General features: G+C 38.0%; 1 non-coding gene across 1 annotated transcript; it reads right to left on the bottom strand.

Annotated features, from left to right (window-relative positions):
• Positions 1–8,140: 8,140 nt before the first annotated feature.
• Positions 8,141–8,214, bottom strand: TRNAT-UGU (transfer RNA threonine (anticodon UGU)). The gene has a single exon. It is a non-coding gene; the product is annotated as a tRNA-Thr (tRNA).
• Between the last annotated feature and the right edge of the window lie 707 nt (positions 8,215–8,921).

The raw sequence follows: 8,921 nt of genomic DNA, 5'->3' as shown, positions 1-8,921 counted from the left end.
GCTAGGAAATTTGTTTCTGAGATGATGAAGACAAGGCACTGCTGAGATTTGAACTCAAGGTCTCCTGTTTACAAGACAGGCACTTTAGACAACTAAGCCACAGCGCTACGTACTTACCACATGTATTAAAACGCTGAGCACTGGTTCATTTCTTATGCAGAAGAAACTCTAAATTTCACAATTGCACTATCAGTAGAGACGTAGCCATGGTAAGTTTGAGGTTGTACGTCAATGGAATTCCCATTTTTAAGATAGGAAGTTTGTTTCTGAGATGATGAAAACAAGGCACTACTGAGATTCGAACTCAGGATCTCCTGTTTACAAGACAGGCGCTTTAACCAACTAAGCCACAGCGCCACAAGCTTTCCTCGTGAAATGCAGGGAACACATAAGAACCAATCGAACATTTCAAGTGGTTAACTTAGCGAAACAACATTGAGTTGAGTTGTATTCCATGCACAGCAAAAACGTGGAACAGGATTTCATTTTCAGTCATGACAATTAAGAAACCAAGTAAATTATGAATAGCATTCATTCAACGACATTGACAATTTGCAGTATGCAATAGATTCTGGTTCAATGACAAGGCCTTATGTTTTGAAATTCTATAATTGAATGATCCATCTTTTAGCACAGCTTCAATTTGGGACTTGTTTTTCTTCCAAGTTATGACACAGAATAGGCAGATTGAAGGAATGCCACAGCAGGGCCAAAAGGAGGAAAAATTAGGAAAGATTGAAAAGTTGGAATTAAAACCCTGAGGACTGGTTCATTTCTTATGCAGAAGAAATTTTTAAAATCACAATTGCATTATTAGTAGAGACGTAGCCAAGGAAAATTTGAGTTATACGTCATTGAAATTCCCATTTCTTAGCTAGGAAGTTTGTTTCTGAGATGATGAAGACAAGGCACTGCTGAGATTTGAACTCAGGGTCTCCTGTTTACAAGACAGGCACTTTAGACAACTAAGCCACAGCGCTACGTACTTACCACATGTATTAAAACCCTGAGCACTGGTTCATTTCTTATGCAGAAGAAACTCTAAATTTCACAATTGCACTATCAGTAGAGATGTAGCCATGGTAAGTTTGAGGTTGTACGTCAATGGAATTCCCATTTTTAAGATAGGAAGTTTGTTAAAGAGATGATGAAAACAAGGCACTGCTGAGATTCGAACTCAGGATCTCCTGTTTACAAGACAGGCGCTTTAACCAACTAAGCCACAGCTCCACAAGCTTTCCACGTGAAATGCAGGGAACACATAAGAACCAATCGAACATTTCAAGTGGTTAACTTAGCGAAACAACATTGAGTTGAGTTGTATTCCATGCACAGCAAAAACGTGGAACAGGATTTCATTTTCAGTCATGACAATTAAGAAACCAAGTAAATTATGAATAGCATTCATTCAACGACATTGACAATTTGCAGTATGCAATAGATTCTGGTTCAATGACAAGGCCTTATGTTTTGAAATTCTATAATTGAATGATCCATCTTTTAGCACAGCTTCAATTTGGGACTTGTTTTTCTTCCAAGTTATGACACAGAATAGGCAGATTGAAGGAATGCCACAGCAGGGCCAAAAGGAGGAAAAATTAGGAAAGATTGAAAAGTTGGAATTAAAACCCTGAGGACTGGTTCATTTCTTATGCAGAAGAAATTTTTAAAATCACAATTGCATTATTAGTAGAGACGTAGCCAAGGAAAATTTGAGTTATACGTCATTGAAATTCCCATTTCTTAGCTAGGAAGTTTGTTTCTGAGATGATGAAGACAAGGCACTGCTGAGATTTGAACTCAGGGTCTCCTGTTTACAAGACAGGCACTTTAGACAACTAAGCCACAGCGCTACGTACTTACCACATGTATTAAAACCCTGAGCACTGGTTCATTTCTTATGCAGAAGAAACTCTAAATTTCACAATTGCACTATCAGTAGAGACGTAGCCATGGTAAGTTTGAGGTTGTACGTCAATGGAATTCCCATTTTTAAGATAGGAAGTTTGTTTCTGAGATGATGAAAACAAGGCACTACTGAGATTCGAACTCAGGATCTCCTGTTTACAAGACAGGCGCTTTAACCAACTAAGCCACAGCGCCACAAGCTTTCCTCGTGAAATGCAGGGAACACATAAGAACCAATCGAACATTTCAAGTGGTTAACTTAGCGAAACAACATTGAGTTGAGTTGTATTCCATGCACAGCAAAAACGTGGAACAGGATTTCATTTTCAGTCATGACAATTAAGAAACCAAGTAAATTATGAATAGCATTCATTCAACGACATTGACAATTTGCAGTATGCAATAGATTCTGGTTCAATGACAAGGCCTTATGTTTTGAAATTCTATAATTGAATGATCCATCTTTTAGCACAGCTTCAATTTGGGACTTGTTTTTCTTCCAAGTTATGACACAGAATAGGCAGATTGAAGGAATGCCACAGCAGGGCCAAAAGGAGGAAAAATTAGGAAAGATTGAAAAGTTGGAATTAAAACCCTGAGGACTGGTTCATTTCTTATGCAGAAGAAATTTTTAAAATCACAATTGCATTATTAGTAGAGACGTAGCCACGGAAAATTTGAGTTATACGTCATTGAAATTCCCATTTCTTAGCTAGGAAGTTTGTTTCTGAGATGATGAAGACAAGGCACTGCTGAGATTTGAACTCAGGGTCTCCTGTTTACAAGACAGGCACTTTAGACAACTAAGCCACAGCGCTACGTACTTACCACATGTATTAAAACCCTGAGAACTGGTTCATTTCTTATGCAGAAGAAACTCTAAATTTCACAATTGCACTATCAGTAGAGACGTAGCCATGGTAAGTTTGAGGTTGTACGTCAATGGAATTCCCATTTTTAAGATAGGAAGTTTGTTTCTGAGATGATGAAAACAAGGCACTACTGAGATTCGAACTCAGGATCTCCTGTTTACAATACAGGCGCTTTAACCAACTAAGCCACAGCACCACAAGCTTTCCATATGAAATGCAGGGAACACATAAGAACCAATCGACCATTTCAAGTGGTTAACTTAGCGAAACAACATTGAGTTGAGTTGTATTCCATGCACAGCAAAAACGTGGAACAGGATTTCATTTTCAGTCATGACAATTAAGAAACCAAGTAAATTATGAATAGCATTCATTCAACGACATTGACAATTTGCAGTATGCAATAGATTCTGGTTCAATGACAAGGCCTTATGTTTTGAAATTCTATAATTGAATGATCCATCTTTTAGCACAGCTTCAATTTGGGACTTGTTTTTCTTCCAAGTTATGACACAGAATAGGCAGATTGAAGGAATGCCACAGCAGGGCCAAAAGGAGGAAAAATTAGGAAAGATTGAAAAGTTGGAATTAAAACCCTGAGGACTGGTTCATTTCTTATGCAGAAGAAATTCTTAAAATCACAATTGCATTATTAGTAGAGACGTAGCCACGGAAAATTTGAGTTATACGTCATTGAAATTCCCATTTCTTAGCTAGGAAGTTTGTTTCTGAGATGATGAAGACAAGGCACTGCTGAGATTTGAACTCAAGGTCTCCTGTTTACAAGACAGGCACTTTAGACAACTAAGCCACAGCGCTACGTACTTACCACATGTATTAAAACGCTGAGCACTGGTTCATTTCTTATGCAGAAGAAACTCTAAATTTCACAATTGCACTATCAGTAGAGACGTAGCCATGGTAAGTTTGAGGTTGTACGTCAATGGAATTCCCATTTTTAAGATAGGAAGTTTGTTTCTGAGATGATGAAAACAAGGCACTACTGAGATTCGAACTCAGGATCTCCTGTTTACAAGACAGGCGCTTTAACCAACTAAGCCACAGCGCCACAAGCTTTCCTCGTGAAATGCAGGGAACACATAAGAACCAATCGAACATTTCAAGTGGTTAACTTAGCGAAACAACATTGAGTTGAGTTGTATTCCATGCACAGCAAAAACGTGGAACAGGATTTCATTTTCAGTCATGACAATTAAGAAACCAAGTAAATTATGAATAGCATTCATTCAACGACATTGACAATTTGCAGTATGCAATAGATTCTGGTTCAATGACAAGGCCTTATGTTTTGAAATTCTATAATTGAATGATCCATCTTTTAGCACAGCTTCAATTTGGGACTTGTTTTTCTTCCAAGTTATGACACAGAATAGGCAGATTGAAGGAATGCCACAGCAGGGCCAAAAGGAGGAAAAATTAGGAAAGATTGAAAAGTTGGAATTAAAACCCTGAGGACTGGTTCATTTCTTATGCAGAAGAAATTTTTAAAATCACAATTGCATTATTAGTAGAGACGTAGCCACGGAAAATTTGAGTTATACGTCATTGAAATTCCCATTTCTTAGCTAGGAAGTTTGTTTCTGAGATGATGAAGACAAGGCACTGCTGAGATTTGAACTCAAGGTCTCCTGTTTACAAGACAGGCACTTTAGACAACTAAGCCACAGCGCTACGTACTTACCACATGTATTAAAACGCTGAGCACTGGTTCATTTCTTATGCAGAAGAAACTCTAAATTTCACAATTGCACTATCAGTAGAGACGTAGCCATGGTAAGTTTGAGGTTGTACGTCAATGGAATTCCCATTTTTAAGATAGGAAGTTTGTTTCTGAGATGATGAAAACAAGGCACTACTGAGATTCGAACTCAGGATCTCCTGTTTACAAGACAGGCGCTTTAACCAACTAAGCCACAGCGCCACAAGCTTTCCTCGTGAAATGCAGGGAACACATAAGAACCAATCGAACATTTCAAGTGGTTAACTTAGCGAAACAACATTGAGTTGAGTTGTATTCCATGCACAGCAAAAACGTGGAACAGGATTTCATTTTCAGTCATGACAATTAAGAAACCAAGTAAATTATGAATAGCATTCATTCAACGACATTGACAATTTGCAGTATGCAATAGATTCTGGTTCAATGACAAGGCCTTATGTTTTGAAATTCTATAATTGAATGATCCATCTTTTAGCACAGCTTCAATTTGGGACTTGTTTTTCTTCCAAGTTATGACACAGAATAGGCAGATTGAAGGAATGCCACAGCAGGGCCAAAAGGAGGAAAAATTAGGAAAGATTGAAAAGTTGGAATTAAAACCCTGAGGACTGGTTCATTTCTTATGCAGAAGAAATTCTTAAAATCACAATTGCATTATTAGTAGAGACGTAGCCACGGAAAATTTGAGTTATACGTCATTGAAATTCCCATTTCTTAGCTAGGAAGTTTGTTTCTGAGATGATGAAGACAAGGCACTGCTGAGATTTGAACTCAGGGTCTCCTGTTTACAAGACAGGCACTTTAGACAACTAAGCCACAGCGCTACGTACTTACCACATGTATTAAAACCCTGAGCACTGGTTCATTTCTTATGCAGAAGAAACTCTAAATTTCACAATTGCACTATCAGTAGAGACGTAGCCATGGTAAGTTTGAGGTTGTACGTCAATGGAATTCCCATTTTTAAGATAGGAAGTTTGTTTCTGAGATGATGAAAACAAGGCACTACTGAGATTCGAACTCAGGATCTCCTGTTTACAAGACAGGCGCTTTAACCAACTAAGCCACAGCGCCACAAGCTTTCCTCGTGAAATGCAGGGAACACATAAGAACCAATCGAACATTTCAAGTGGTTAACTTAGCGAAACAACATTGAGTTGAGTTGTATTCCATGCACAGCAAAAACGTGGAACAGGATTTCATTTTCAGTCATGACAATTAAGAAACCAAGTAAATTATGAATAGCATTCATTCAACGACATTGACAATTTGCAGTATGCAATAGATTCTGGTTCAATGACAAGGCCTTATGTTTTGAAATTCTATAATTGAATGATCCATCTTTTAGCACAGCTTCAATTTGGGACTTGTTTTTCTTCCAAGTTATGACACAGAATAGGCAGATTGAAGGAATGCCACAGCAGGGCCAAAAGGAGGAAAAATTAGGAAAGATTGAAAAGTTGGAATTAAAACCCTGAGGACTGGTTCATTTCTTATGCAGAAGAAATTCTTAAAATCACAATTGCATTATTAGTAGAGACGTAGCCACGGAAAATTTGAGTTATACGTCATTGAAATTCCCATTTCTTAGCTAGGAAGTTTGTTTCTGAGATGATGAAGACAAGGCACTGCTGAGATTTGAACTCAGGGTCTCCTGTTTACAAGACAGGCACTTTAGACAACTAAGCCACAGCGCTACGTACTTACCACATGTATTAAAACCCTGAGCACTGGTTCATTTCTTATGCAGAAGAAACTCTAAATTTCACAATTGCACTATCAGTAGAGACGTAGCCATGGTAAGTTTGAGGTTGTACGTCAATGGAATTCCCATTTTTAAGATAGGAAGTTTGTTTCTGAGATGATGAAAACAAGGCACTACTGAGATTCGAACTCAGGATCTCCTGTTTACAAGACAGGCGCTTTAACCAACTAAGCCACAGCGCCACAAGCTTTCCTCGTGAAATGCAGGGAACACATAAGAACCAATCGAACATTTCAAGTGGTTAACTTAGCGAAACAACATTGAGTTGAGTTGTATTCCATGCACAGCAAAAACGTGGAACAGGATTTCATTTTCAGTCATGACAATTAAGAAACCAAGTAAATTATGAATAGCATTCATTCAACGACATTGACAATTTGCAGTATGCAATAGATTCTGGTTCAATGACAAGGCCTTATGTTTTGAAATTCTATAATTGAATGATCCATCTTTTAGCACAGCTTCAATTTGGGACTTGTTTTTCTTCCAAGTTATGACACAGAATAGGCAGATTGAAGGAATGCCACAGCAGGGCCAAAAGGAGGAAAAATTAGGAAAGATTGAAAAGTTGGAATTAAAACCCTGAGGACTGGTTCATTTCTTATGCAGAAGAAATTTTCAAAATCACAATTGCATTATTAGTAGAGACGTAGCCACGGAAAATTTGAGTTATACGTCATTGAAATTCCCATTTCTTAGCTAGGAAGTTTGTTTCTGAGATGATGAAGACAAGGCACTGCTGAGATTTGAACTCAGGGTCTCCTGTTTACAAGACAGGCACTTTAGACAACTAAGCCACAGCGCTACGTACTTACCACATGTATTAAAACCCTGAGAACTGGTTCATTTCTTATGCAGAAGAAACTCTAAATTTCACAATTGCACTATCAGTAGAGACGTAGCCATGGTAAGTTTGAGGTTGTACGTCAATGGAATTCCCATTTTTAAGATAGGAAGTTTGTTTCTGAGATGATGAAAACAAGGCACTACTGAGATTCGAACTCAGGATCTCCTGTTTACAATACAGGTGCTTTAACCAACTAAGCCACAGCACCACAAGCTTTCCATATGAAATGCAGGGAACACATAAGAACCAATCGACCATTTCAAGTGGTTAACTTAGCGAAACAACATTGAGTTGAGTTGTATTCCATGCACAGCAAAAACGTGGAACAGGATTTCATTTTCAGTCATGACAATTAAGAAACCAAGTAAATTATGAATAGCATTCATTCAACGACATTGACAATTTGCAGTATGCAATAGATTCTGGTTCAATGACAAGGCCTTATGTTTTGAAATTCTATAATTGAATGATCCATCTTTTAGCACAGCTTCAATTTGGGACTTGTTTTTCTTCCAAGTTATGACACAGAATAGGCAGATTGAAGGAATGCCACAGCAGGGCCAAAAGGAGGAAAAATTAGGAAAGATTGAAAAGTTGGAATTAAAACCCTGAGTACTGGTTCATTTCTTATGCAGAAGAAATTCTTAAAATCACAATTGCATTATTAGTAGAGACGTAGCCACGGAAAATTTGTGTTATACGTCATTGAAATTCCCATTTCTTAGCTAGGAAGTTTGTTTCTGAGATGATGAAAACAAGGCACTGCTGAGATTTGAACTCAGGGTCTCCTGTTTACAAGACAGGCACTTTAGACAACTAAGCCACAGCGCTACGTACTTACCACATGTATTAAAACCCTGAGCACTGGTTCATTTCTTATGCAGAAGAAACTCTAAATTTCACAATTGCACTATCAGTAGAGACGTAGCCATGGTAAGTTTGAGGTTGTACGTCAATGGAATTCCCATTTTTAAGATAGGAAGTTTGTTAAAGAGATGATGAAAACAAGGCACTGCTGAGATTCGAACTCAGGATCTCCTGTTTACAAGACAGGCGCTTTAACCAACTAAGCCACAGCGCCACAAGCTTTCCACGTGAAATGCAGGGAACACATAAGAACCAATCGAACATTTCAAGTGGTTAACTTAGCGAAACAACATTGAGTTGAGTTGTATTCCATGCACAGCAAAAACGTGGAACAGGATTTCATTTTCAGTCATGACAATTAAGAAACCAAGTAAATTATGAATAGCATTCATTCAACGACATTGACAATTTGCAGTATGCAATAGATTCTGGTTCAATGACAAGGCCTTATGTTTTGAAATTCTATAATTGAATGATCCATCTTTTAGCACAGCTTCAATTTGGGACTTGTTTTTCTTCCAAGTTATGACACAGAGTAGGCAGATTGAAGGAATGCCACAGCAGGGCCAAAAGGAGGAAAAATTAGGAAAGATTGAAAAGTTGGAATTAAAACCCTGAGGACTGGTTCATTTCTTATGCAGAAGAAATTCTTAAAATCACAATTGCATTATTAGTAGAGACGTAGCCACGGAAAATTTGAGTTATACGTCATTGAAATTCCCATTTCTTAGCTAGGAAGTTTGTTTCTGAGATGATGAAGACAAGGCACTGCTGAGATTTGAACTCAAGGTCTCCTGTTTACAAGACAGGCACTTTAGACAACTAAGCCACAGCGCTACGTACTTACCACATGTATTAAAACCCTGAGCACTGGTTCATTTCTTATGCAGAAGAAACTCTAAATTTCACAATTGCACTATC

This window comes from Ranitomeya imitator, chromosome 7 (genome assembly GCF_032444005.1).
Source record: "Ranitomeya imitator isolate aRanImi1 chromosome 7, aRanImi1.pri, whole genome shotgun sequence".
Taxonomy (NCBI): domain Eukaryota; kingdom Metazoa; phylum Chordata; class Amphibia; order Anura; family Dendrobatidae; genus Ranitomeya; species Ranitomeya imitator.
This window is presented reverse-complemented; position numbering and strand designations above follow the sequence as displayed.